A 12,634-nucleotide genomic window follows, 5' to 3' on the forward strand; every position below is an offset into this window, starting at 1 on the left:
ACGTCTGAGAAAACTGAAAAATGTAAATTTCCAATTTCAACCAAACATGCTAGAAATGCTCCAATTGAGCTAATTAGCTTATTGTGAGAATATTACAAACGTCTGACAAAACTGAAAAATGTAAACTTCCAATTTCAACCAAACATGCTAGAAATGCTCCAATTGAACTAATTAGCTTATTGTGAGAATATTACAAACGTCTGACAAAACTGAAAAATGTAAATTTCCAATTTCAACCAAATATGCTAGAAATGCTCCAATTGAGCTAATTAGCTTATTGTGAGAATATTACAAACGTCTGACAAAAGTGAAAAATGTAAATTTCTGACTTCAACCAAACATGCTAGAAATGCTCCAATTGAGCTAATTAGCTTATTGTGAGAATATTACAAACGTCTGACAAAACTGAAAAATGTAAATTTCCAATTTCAACCAAACATGCTAGAAATGCTCCAATTGAGCTAATTAGCTTATTGTGAGAATATTACAAACGTCTTACAAAACTGAAAAATGTAAATTTCCAATTTCAACCAAACATGCTAGAAATGCTCCAATTGAGCTAATTAGCTTATTGTTAGAATATTACAAACGTCTGACAAAAGTGAAAAATGTAAATTTCCAATTTCAACCAAACATGCTAGAAATGCTCAAATTGAGCTAATTAGCTTATTGTGAGAATATTACAAACGTCTGACAAAACTGAAAAATGTAAATTTCCAATTTCAACCAAACATGCTAGAAATGCTCCAATTGAGCTAATTAGCTTATTGTGAGAATATTACAAACGTCTGACCAAACTGAAAAATGTAAATTTCCAATTTCAACCAAACAAGCTAGAAATGCTCCAATTGAGCTAATTAGCTTATTGTGAGAATATTACAAACGTCTGACAAAACTGAAAAATAGAAATTTCTGATTTCAACCAAACATGCTAGAAATGCTCCAATTGAGCTAATTAGCTTATTGATAGAATATTGCAATTGTCTGACAAAACTGAAAAATGTAATTTCCAATTTCAACCAAACATGCTAGAAATGCTCCAATTGAGCTAATTAGCTTATTGTTAGAATATTACAAACGTCTGACAAAAGTGAAAAATGTAAATTTCCAATTTCAACCAAACATGCTAGAAATGCTCCAATTGAGCTAATTAGCTTATTGTGAGAATATTACAAACGTCTTACAAAACTGAAAAATGTAAATTTCCAATTTCAACCAAATATGCTAGAAATGCTCCAATTGAGCTAATTAGCTTATTGTGAGAATATTACAAACGTCTGACAAAAGTGAAAAATGTAAATTTCTGACTTCAACCAAACATGCTAGAAATGCTCCAATTGAGCTAATTAGCTTATTGTGAGAATATTACAAACGTCTGACAAAACTGAAAAATGTAAATTTCCAATTTCAACCAAACATGCTAGAAATGCTCCAATTGAGCTAATTAGCTTATTGTGAGAATATTACAAACGTCTGACCAAACTGAAAAATGTAAATTTCCAATTTCAACCAAACATGCTAGAAATGCTCCAATTGAGCTAATTAGCTTATTGAGAGAATATTGCAATTGTCTGACAAAAGTGAAAAATGCAAATTTCCAATTTCAACTAAACATGCTAGAAATGCTCCAATTGAGCTAATTAGCTTATTGTGAGAATATTACAAACGTCTGACAAAACTGAAAAATGTAAATTTCCAATTTCAACCAAACATGCTAGAAATGCTCTAATTGAGCTAATTAGCTTATTGTGAGAATATTACAAACACCTGACAAAACTGAAAAATGTAAATTTCCAACTTCAACCAAACATGCTAGAAATGTTCCAATTGAGCTAATTAGCTTATTGTGAGAATATTACAAACGTCTGACAAAACTGAAAAATGTAATTTTCCAATTTCAACCAAACATGCTAGAAATGCTCCAATTGAGCTAATTAGCTTATTGTGAGAATATTGCAATTGTCTGACAAAACTGAAAAATGTAAATTTTCAATTTCAACCAAACATGCTAGAAATGCTCCAATTGAGCTAATTAGCTTATTGTGAGAATATTACAAACGTCTTACAAAACTGAAAAATGTAAATTTCCAATTTCAACCAAACATGCTAGAAATGCTCCAATTGAGCTAATTAGCTTATTGTTAGAATATTACAAATGTCTGACAAAAGTGAAAAATGTAAATTTCCAATTTCAACCAAACATGCTAGAAATGCTCAAATTGAGCTAAATAGCTTATTGTGAGAATATTACAAACATCTGACAAAACTGAAAAATGTAAATTTCCAATTTCAACCAAACATGCTAGAAATGCTCCAATTGAGCTAATTAGCTTATTGTGAGAATATTACAAACGTCTGACCAAACTGAAAAATGTAAATTTCCAATTTCAACCAAACAAGCTAGAAATGCTCCAATTGAGCTAATTAGCTTATTGTGAGAATATTACAAACGTCTGACAAAACTGAAAAATAGAAATTTCCAATTTCAACCAAACATGCTAGAAATGCTCCAATTGAGCTAATTAGCTTATTGATAGAATATTGCAATTGTCTGACAAAACTGAAAAATGTAATTTCCAATTTCAACCAAACATGCTAGAAATGCTCCAATTGAGCTAATTAGCTTATTGTTAGAATATTACAAACGTCTGACAAAAGTGAAAAATGTAAATTTCCAATTTCAACCACACATGCTAGAAATGCTCCAATTGAGCTAATTAGCTTATTGTGAGAATATTACAAACGTCTTACAAAACTGAAAAATGTAAATTTCCAATTTCAACCAAACATGCTAGAAATGCTCCAATTGAGCTAATTAGCTTATTGTGAGAATATTACAAACGTCTGACAAAAGTAAAAAATGTAAATTTCTGATTTCAACCAAACATGCTAGAAATGCTCCAATTGAGCTAATTAGCTTATTGTGAGAATATTACAAACGTCTGACAAAACTGAAAAATGTAAATTTCCAATTTCAACCAAACATGCTAGAAATGCTCCAATTGAGCTAATTAGCTTATTGTGAGAATATTGCAATTGTCTGACAAAAGTGAAAAATGTAAATTTCCAATTTCAACCAAACATGCTAGAAATGTTCCAATTGAGCTAATTAGCTTATTGATAGAATATTGCAATTGTCTGACAAAACTGAAAAATGTAATTTCCAATTTCAACCAAACATGCTAGAAATGCTCCAATTGAGCTAATTAGCTTATTGTTAGAATATTACAAACGTCTGACAAAAGTCAAAAATGTAAATTTCCAATTTCAACCAAATATGCTAGAAATGCTCCAATTGAGCTAATTAGCTTATTGTGAGAATATTACAAACGTCTGACAAAAGTGAAAAATGTAAATTTCTGACTTCAACCAAACATGCTAGAAATGCTCCAATTGAGCTAATTAGCTTATTGTGAGAATATTACAAACGTCTGACAAAACTGAAAAATGTAAATTTCCAATTTCAACCAAACATGCTAGAAATGCTCCAATTGAGCTAATTAGCTTATTGTGAGAATATTACAAACGTCTGACCAAACTGAAAAATGTAAATTTCCAATTTCAACCAAACATGCTAGAAATGCTCCAATTGAGCTAATTAGCTTATTGTGAGAATATTACAAACGTCTTACAAAACTGAAAAATGTAAATTTCCAATTTCAACCAAACATGCTAGAAATGCTCCAATTGAGCTAATTAGCTTATTGTTAGAATATTACAAACGTCTGACAAAAGTGAAAAATGTAAATTTCCAATTTCAACCAAACATGCTAGAAATGCTCAAATTGAGCTAATTAGCTTATTGTGAGAATATTACAAACGTCTGACAAAACTGAAAAATGTAAATTTCCAATTTCAACCAAACATGCTAGAAATGCTCCAATTGAGCTAATTAGCTTATTGTGAGAATATTACAAACGTCTGACCAAACTGAAAAATGTAAATTTCCAATTTCAACCAAACAAGCTAGAAATGCTCCAATTGAGCTAATTAGCTTATTGTGAGAATATTGCAATTGTCTGACAAAAGGGAAAAATGTAAATTTCCAATTTCAACCAAACATGCTAGAAATGCTCTAATTGAGCTAATTAGCTTATTGTGAGAATATTACAAACGTCTGACCAAACTGAAAAATGTAAATTTCCAATTTCAACCAAACATGCTAGAAATTCTCTAATTGAGCTAATTAGCTTATTGTGAGAATATTACAAACACCTGACAAAACTGAAAAATGTAAATTTCCAACTTCAACCAAACATGCTAGAAATGTTCCAATTGAGCTAATTAGCTTATTGTGAGAATATTACAAACGTCTGACAAAACTGAAAAATGTAATTTTCCAATTTCAACCAAACATGCTAGAAATGCTCCAATTGAGCTAATTAGCTTATTGTGAGAATATTGCAATTGTCTGACAAAACTGAAAAATGTAAATTTTCAATTTCAACCAAACATGCTAGAAATGCTCCAATTGAGCTAATTAGCTTATTGTGAGAATATTACAAACGTCTTACAAAACTGAAAAATGTAAATTTCCAATTTCAACCAAACATGCTAGAAATGCTCCAATTGAGCTAATTAGCTTATTGTTAGAATATTACAAATGTCTGACAAAAGTGAAAAATGTAAATTTCCAATTTCAACCAAACATGCTAGAAATGCTCAAATTGAGCTAATTAGCTTATTGTGAGAATATTACAAACATCTGACAAAACTGAAAAATGTAAATTTCCAATTTCAACCAAACATGCTAGAAATGCTCCAATTGAGCTAATTAGCTTATTGTGAGAATATTACAAACGTCTGACCAAACTGAAAAATGTAAATTTCCAATTTCAACCAAACAAGCTAGAAATGCTCCAATTGAGCTAATTAGCTTATTGTGAGAATATTACAAACGTCTGACAAAACTGAAAAAAAGAAATTTCCAATTTCAACCAAACATGCTAGAAATGCTCCAATTGAGCTAATTAGCTTATTGATAGAATATTGCAATTGTCTGACAAAACTGAAAAATGTAATTTCCAATTTCAACCAAACAAGCTAGAAATGCTCCAATTGAGCTAATTAGCTTATTGTTAGAATATTACAAACGTCTGACAAAAGTGAAAAATGTAAATTTCCAATTTCAACCACACATGCTAGAAATGCTCCAATTGAGCTAATTAGCTTATTGTGAGAATATTACAAACGTCTTACAAAACTGAAAAATGTAAATTTCCAATTTCAACCAAACATGCTAGAAATGCTCCAATTGAGCTAATTAGCTTATTGTGAGAATATTACAAACGTCTGACAAAAGTAAAAAATGTAAATTTCTGATTTCAACCAAACATGCTAGAAATGCTCCAATTGAGCTAATTAGCTTATTGTGAGAATATTACAAACGTCTGACAAAACTGAAAAATGTAAATTTCCAATTTCAACCAAACATGCTAGAAATGCTCCAATTGAGCTAATTAGCTTATTGTGAGAATATTGCAATTGTCTGACAAAAGTGAAAAATGTAAATTTCCAATTTCAACCAAACATGCTAGAAATGTTCCAATTGAGCTAATTAGCTTATTGTGAGAATATTGCAATTGTCTGACAAAAGTGAAAAATGAAAATTTCCAATTTCAACCAAACAAGCTAGAAATGCTCCAATTGAGCTAATTAGCTTATTGTTAGAATATTACAAACGTCTGACAAAAGTCAAAAATGTAAATTTCCAATTTCAACCAAACATGCTAGAAATGCTCCAATTGAGCTAATTAGCTTATTGTGAGAATATTACAAACGTCTTACAAAACTGAAAAATGTAAATTTCCAATTTCAACCAAACATGCTAGAAATGCTCCAATTGAGCTAATTAGCTTATTGTTAGAATATTACAAACGTCTGACAAAAGTGAAAAATGTAAATTTCCAATTTCAACCAAACATGCTAGAAATGCTCAAATTGAGCTAATTAGCTTATTGTGAGAATATTACAAACGTCTGACAAAACTGAAAAATGTAAATTTCCAATTTCAACCAAACATGCTAGAAATGCTCCAATTGAGCTAATTAGCTTATTGTGAGAATATTACAAACGTCTGACCAAACTGAAAAATGTAAATTTCCAATTTCAACCAAACAAGCTAGAAATGCTCCAATTGAGCTAATTAGCTTATTGTGAGAATATTACAAACGTCTGACAAAACTGAAAAATAGAAATTTCTGATTTCAACCAAACATGCTAGAAATGCTCCAATTGAGCTAATTAGCTTATTGATAGAATATTGCAATTGTCTGACAAAACTGAAAAATGTAATTTCCAATTTCAACCAAACATGCTAGAAATGCTCCAATTGAGCTAATTAGCTTATTTTGAGAATATTACAAACGTCTGACAAAACTGAAAAATGTAAATTTCCAATTTCAACCAAACATGCTAGAAATGCTCTAATTGAGCTAATTAGCTTATTGTGAGAATATTACAAACGTCTGACAAAAGTGAAAAATGTAAAATTCCAATTTCAACCAAACATGCTAGAAATGCTCCAATTGAGCTAATTAGCTTATTGTGAGAATATTACAAACGTCTGACCAAACTGAAAAATGTAAATTTCCAATTTCAACAAAACATGCTAGAAATGCTCCAATTGAGCTAATTAGCTTATTGTGAGAATATTACAAACGTCTGACAAAACTGAAAAATGTAAATTTCCAATTTCAACCAAACATGCTAGAAATGTTCCAATTGAGCTAATTAGCTTATTGTGAGAATATTACAAACCTCTGACAAAAGTGAAAAATGTAAATTTCCAATTTCAACCAAACATGCTAGAAATGCTCCAATTGAGCTAATTAGCTTATTGTGAGAATATTGCAATTGTCTGACAAAAGTGAAAAATGTAAATTTCCAATTTCAACCAAACATGCTAGAAATGCTCCAATTGAGCTAATTAGCTTATTGTGAGAATATTACAAACGTCTGAGAAAACTGAAAAATGTAAATTTCCAATTTCAACCAAACATGCTAGAAATGCTCTAATTGAGCTAATTAGCTTATTGTGAGAATATTACAAACGTCTGACAAAACTAAAAAATGTAAATTTCCAATTTCAACCAAACATGCTAGAAATGTTCCAATTGAGCTAATTAGCTTATTGTGAGAATATTACAAACGTCTGACAAAACTGAAAAATGTAAATTTCTGATTTCAACCAAACATGCTAGAAATGCTCCAATTGAGCTAATTAGCTTATTGTGAGAATATTGCAATTGTCTGACAAAAGTGAAAAATGTAAATTTCCAATTTCAACCAAACATGCTAGAAATGCTCAAATTGAGCTAATTAGCTTATTGTGAGAATATTACAAACGTTTGACAAAACTGAAAAATAGAGATTTCCAATTTCAACCGAACATGCTAGAAATGCTCCAATTGAGCTAATTAGCTTATTGTGAGAATATTACAAACCTCTGACAACACTGAAAAATGTAAATTTCCAATTTCAACCAAACATGCTAGAAATGCTCCAATTGAGCTAATTAGCTTATTGTGAGAATATTACAAACGTCCGACAAAAGTGAAAAATGTAAATTTCCAATTTCAACCAAACATGCTAGAAATGCTCAAATTGAGCCAATTAGCTTATTGTGAGAATATTACAAATGTCTGACAAAACTGAAAAATAGAGATTTCCAATTTCAACCGAACATGCTAGAAATGCTCCAATTGAGCTAATTAGCTTATTGTGAGAATATTACAAACGTCTGACCAAACTGAATAATGTAAATTTCTAATTTCAACCAAACATGCTAGAAATGCTCCAATTGAGCTAATTAGCTTATTGTGAGAATATTACAAACGTCTGACAAAACTGAAAAATGTAAATTTCCAATTTCAACCAAACATGCTAGAAATGCTCCAATTGAGCTAATTAGCTTATTGTGAGAATATTACAAACGTCTGACAAAACTGAAAAATGTAAATTTCCAATTTCAACCAAACATGCTAGAAATGCTCAAATTGCGCAAATAAGCCTACTGTAAGAATTTTACAAACGTCTGACAAAGCTGAAAAATATAAATTTCCAATTTCAACCAAACATGCTAGAAATGCTCCAATTGAGCTAATTAGCTTATTGAGAGAATATTGCAATTGTCTGACAAAAGTGAAAAATGCAAAATTCCAATTTCAACTAAACATGCTAGAAATGCTATAATTGAGCTAATTAGCTTATTGTGAGAATATTGCAATTGTCTGACAAAACTGAAAAATGTAAATTTCCAATTTCAACCAAACATGCTAGAAATGCTCCAATTGAGCTAATTAGCTTATTGTGAGAATATTACAAACGTCTGACAAAACTGAAAAATGTAAATTTCCAATTTCAACTAAACATGCTAGAAATGCTCCAATTGAGCTAATTAACTTATTGTGAGAATATTACAAACGTCTGACAAAACTGAAAAATGTAATATTTCAATTTCAACCAAACATGCTAGAAATGCTCCAATTGAGCTAGTTAGCTTATTGTGAGAATATTACAAACCTCTGACAACACTGAAAAATGTAAATTTTCAATTTCAACCAAACATGCTAGAAATGCTCCATTTGAGCTAATTAGCTGATTGTGAGAATATTACAAACGTCCGACAAAAGTGAAAAATGTAAATTTCCAATTTCAACCAAACATGCTAGAAATGCTCAAATTGAGCCAATTAGCTTATTGTGAGAATATTACAAACGTTTGACAAAACTGAAAAATAGAGATTTCCAATTTCAACCGAACATGCTGGAAATGCTCCAATTGAGCTAATTAGCTTATTGTGAGAATATTACAAACCTCTGACAACACTGAAAAATGTAAATTTCCAATTTCAACCAAACATGCTAGAAATGCTCCAATTGAGCTAATTAGCTTATTGTGAGAATATTACAAACGTCCGACAAAAGTGAAAAATGTAAATTTCCAATTTCAACCAAACATGCTAGAAATGCTCAAATTGAGCCAATTAGCTTATTGTGAGAATATTACAAATGTCTGACAAAACTGAAACATAGAGATTTCCAATTTCAACCGAACATGCTAGAAATGCTCCAATTCAGCTAATTAGCTTATTGTGAGAATATTACAAACGTCTGACCAAACTGAATAATGTAAATTTCTAATTTCAACCAAACATGCTAGAAATGCTCCAATTGAGCTAATTAGCTTATTGTGAGAATATTACAAACGTCTGACAAAACTGAAAAATGTAAATTTCCAATTTCAACCAAACATGCTAGAAATGCTCCAATTGAGCTAATTAGCTTATTGTGAGAATATTACAAACGTCTGACAAAACTGAAAAATGTAAATTTCCAATTTCAACCAAACATGCTAGAAATGCTCAAATTGCGCAAATAAGCCTACTGTAAGAATTTTACAAACGTCTGACAAAGCTGAAAAATATAAATTTCCAATTTCAACCAAACATGCTAGAAATGCTCCAATTGAGCTAATTAGCTTATTGAGAGAATATTGCAATTGTCTGACAAAAGTGAAAAATGCAAAATTCCAATTTCAACTAAACATGCTAGAAATGCTATAATTGAGCTAATTAGCTTATTGTGAGAATATTGCAATTGTCTGACAAAACTGAAAAATGTAAATTTCCAATTTCAACCAAACATGCTAGAAATGCTCCAATTGAGCTAATTAGCTTATTGTGAGAATATTACAAACGTCTGACAAAACTGAAAAATGTAAATTTCCAATTTCAACTAAACATGCTAGAAATGCTCCAATTGAGCTAATTAGCTTATTGTGAGAATATTACAAACGTCTGACAAAACTGAAAAATGTAATATTTCAATTTCAACCAAACATGCTAGAAATGCTCCAATTGAGCTAGTTAGCTTATTGTGAGAATATTACAAACCTCTGACAACACTGAAAAATGTAAATTTTCAATTTCAACCAAACATGCTAGAAATGCTCCTTTTGAGCTAATTAGCTGATTGTGAGAATATTACAAACGTCCGACAAAAGTGAAAAATGTAAATTTCCAATTTCAACCAAACATGCTAGAAATGCTCAAATTGAGCCAATTAGCTTATTGTGAGAATATTACAAACGTTTGACAAAACTGAAAAATAGAGATTTCCAATTTCAACCGAACATGCTGGAAATGCTCCAATTGAGCTAATTAGCTTATTGTGAGAATATTACAAACCTCTGACAACACTGAAAAATGTAAATTTCCAATTTCAACCAAACATGCTAGAAATGCTCCAATTGAGCTAATTAGCTTATTGTGAGAATATTACAAACGTCCGACAAAAGTGAAAAATGTAAATTTCCAATTTCAACCAAACATGCTAGAAATGCTCAAATTGAGCCAATTAGCTTATTGTGAGAATATTACAAATGTCTGACAAAACTGAAACATAGAGATTTCCAATTTCAACCGAACATGCTAGAAATGCTCCAATTGAGCTAATTAGCTTATTGTGAGAATATTACAAACGTCTGACCAAACTGAATAATGTAAATTTCTAATTTCAACTAAACATGCTAGAAATGCTCCAATTGAGCTAATTAGCTTATTGTGAGAATATTGCAATTGTCTGACAAAAGTGAAAAATGTAAATTTCCAATTTCAACCGAACATGCTAGAAATGCTCCAATTGAGCTAATTAGCTTATTGTGAGAATATTACAAACCTCTGACAACACTGAAAAATGTAAATTTTCAATTTCAACCAAACATGCTAGAAATGCTCCAATTGAGCTAATTAGCTTATTGTGAGAATATTACAAACGTCCGACAAAAGTGAAAAATGTAAATTTCCAATTTCAACCAAACATGCTAGAAATGCTCAAATTGAGCCAATTAGCTTATTGTGAGAATATTACAAATGTCTGACAAAACTGAAAAATAGAGATTTCCAATTTCAACCGAACATGCTAGAAATGCTCCAATTGAGCTAATTAGCTTATTGTGAGAATATTACAAACGTCTGACCAAACTGAATAATGTAAATTTCTAATTTCAACTAAACATGCTAGAAATGCTCCAATTGAGCTAATTAGCTTATTGTGAGAATATTGCAATTGTCTGACAAAAGTGAAAAATGTAAATTTCCAATTTCAACCAAACATGCTAGAAATGCTCCAAATGAGCTAATTAGCTTATTGTGAGAATATTGCAATTGTCTGACAAAAGTGAAAAATGTAAATTTCCAATTTCAACCAAACATGCTAGAAATGCTCCAATTGAGCTAATTAGCTTATTGTGAGAATATTACAAAGGTCTGACAAAAGTGAAAAATGTAAAATTCCAATTTCAACCAAACATGCTAGAAATGCTCCAATTGAGCTAATTAGCTTATTGTGAGAATATTACAAACGTCTGACAAAACTGAAAAATGTAAATTTCCAATTTCAACCAAACATGCTAGAAATGCTCCAATTGAGCTAATTAGCTTATTGTGAGAATATTACAAACGTCTGAATAAACTGAAAAATGTAAATTTCCAATTTCAACCAAACATGCTAGAAATGCTCCAATTGAGCTAATTAGCTTATTGTGAGAATATTACAAACGTCTGACAAAACTGAAAAATGTAAATTTCCAATTTCAACCAAACATGCTAGAAATGCTCCAATTGAGCTAATTAGCTTATTGTGAGAATATTACAAACGTCTGACAAAACTGAAAAATGTAAATTTCCAATTTCAACCAAACATGCTAGAAATGCTCAAATTGCGCAAATAAGCCTACTGTAAGAATTTTACAAACGTCTGACAAAGCTGAAAAATATAAATTTCCAATTTCAACTAAACATGCTAGAAATGCTCCAATTGAGCTAATTAGCTTATTGTGAGAATATTATAAACGTCTGACAAAACTGAAAAATGTAAATTTCCAATTTCAACTAAACATGCTAGAAATGCTCCAATTGAGCTAATTAGCTTATTGTGAGAATATTACAAACGTCTGACAAAACTGAAAAATGTAAATTTTCAATTTCAACCAAACATGCTAGAAATGCTCCAATTGAGCTAGTTAGCTTATTGTGAGAATATTACAAACCTCTGACAACACTGAAAAATGTAAATTTTCAATTTCAACCAAACATGCTAGAAATGCTCCATTTGAGCTAATTAGCTTATTGTGAGAATATTACAAACGTCTGACAAAAGTGAAAAATGTAAATTTCCAATTTCAACCAAACATGCTAGAAATGCTCAAATTGAGCCAATTAGCTTATTGTGAGAATATTACAAATGTCTGACAAAACTGAAAAATAGAAATTTCCAATTTCAACCGAACATGCTAGAAATGCTCCAATTGAGCTAATTAGCTTATTGTGAGAATATTACAAACGTCTGACCAAACTGAATAATGTAAATTTCTAATTTCAACTAAACATGCTAGAAATGCTCCAATTGAGCTAATTAGCTTATTGTGAGAATATTGCAATTGTCTGACAAAAGTGAAAAATGTAAATTTCCAATTTCAACCAAACATGCTAGAAATGCTCCAAATGAGCTAGTTAGCTTATTGTGAGAATATTACAAACCTCTGACAACACTGAAAAATGTAAATTTTCAATTTCAACCAAACATGCTAGAAATGCTCCATTTGAGCTAATTAGCTTATTGTGAGAATATTA

The sequence above is a fragment of the Watersipora subatra genome, chromosome 3, assembly GCF_963576615.1.
Source record: "Watersipora subatra chromosome 3, tzWatSuba1.1, whole genome shotgun sequence".
Taxonomy (NCBI): domain Eukaryota; kingdom Metazoa; phylum Bryozoa; class Gymnolaemata; order Cheilostomatida; family Watersiporidae; genus Watersipora; species Watersipora subatra.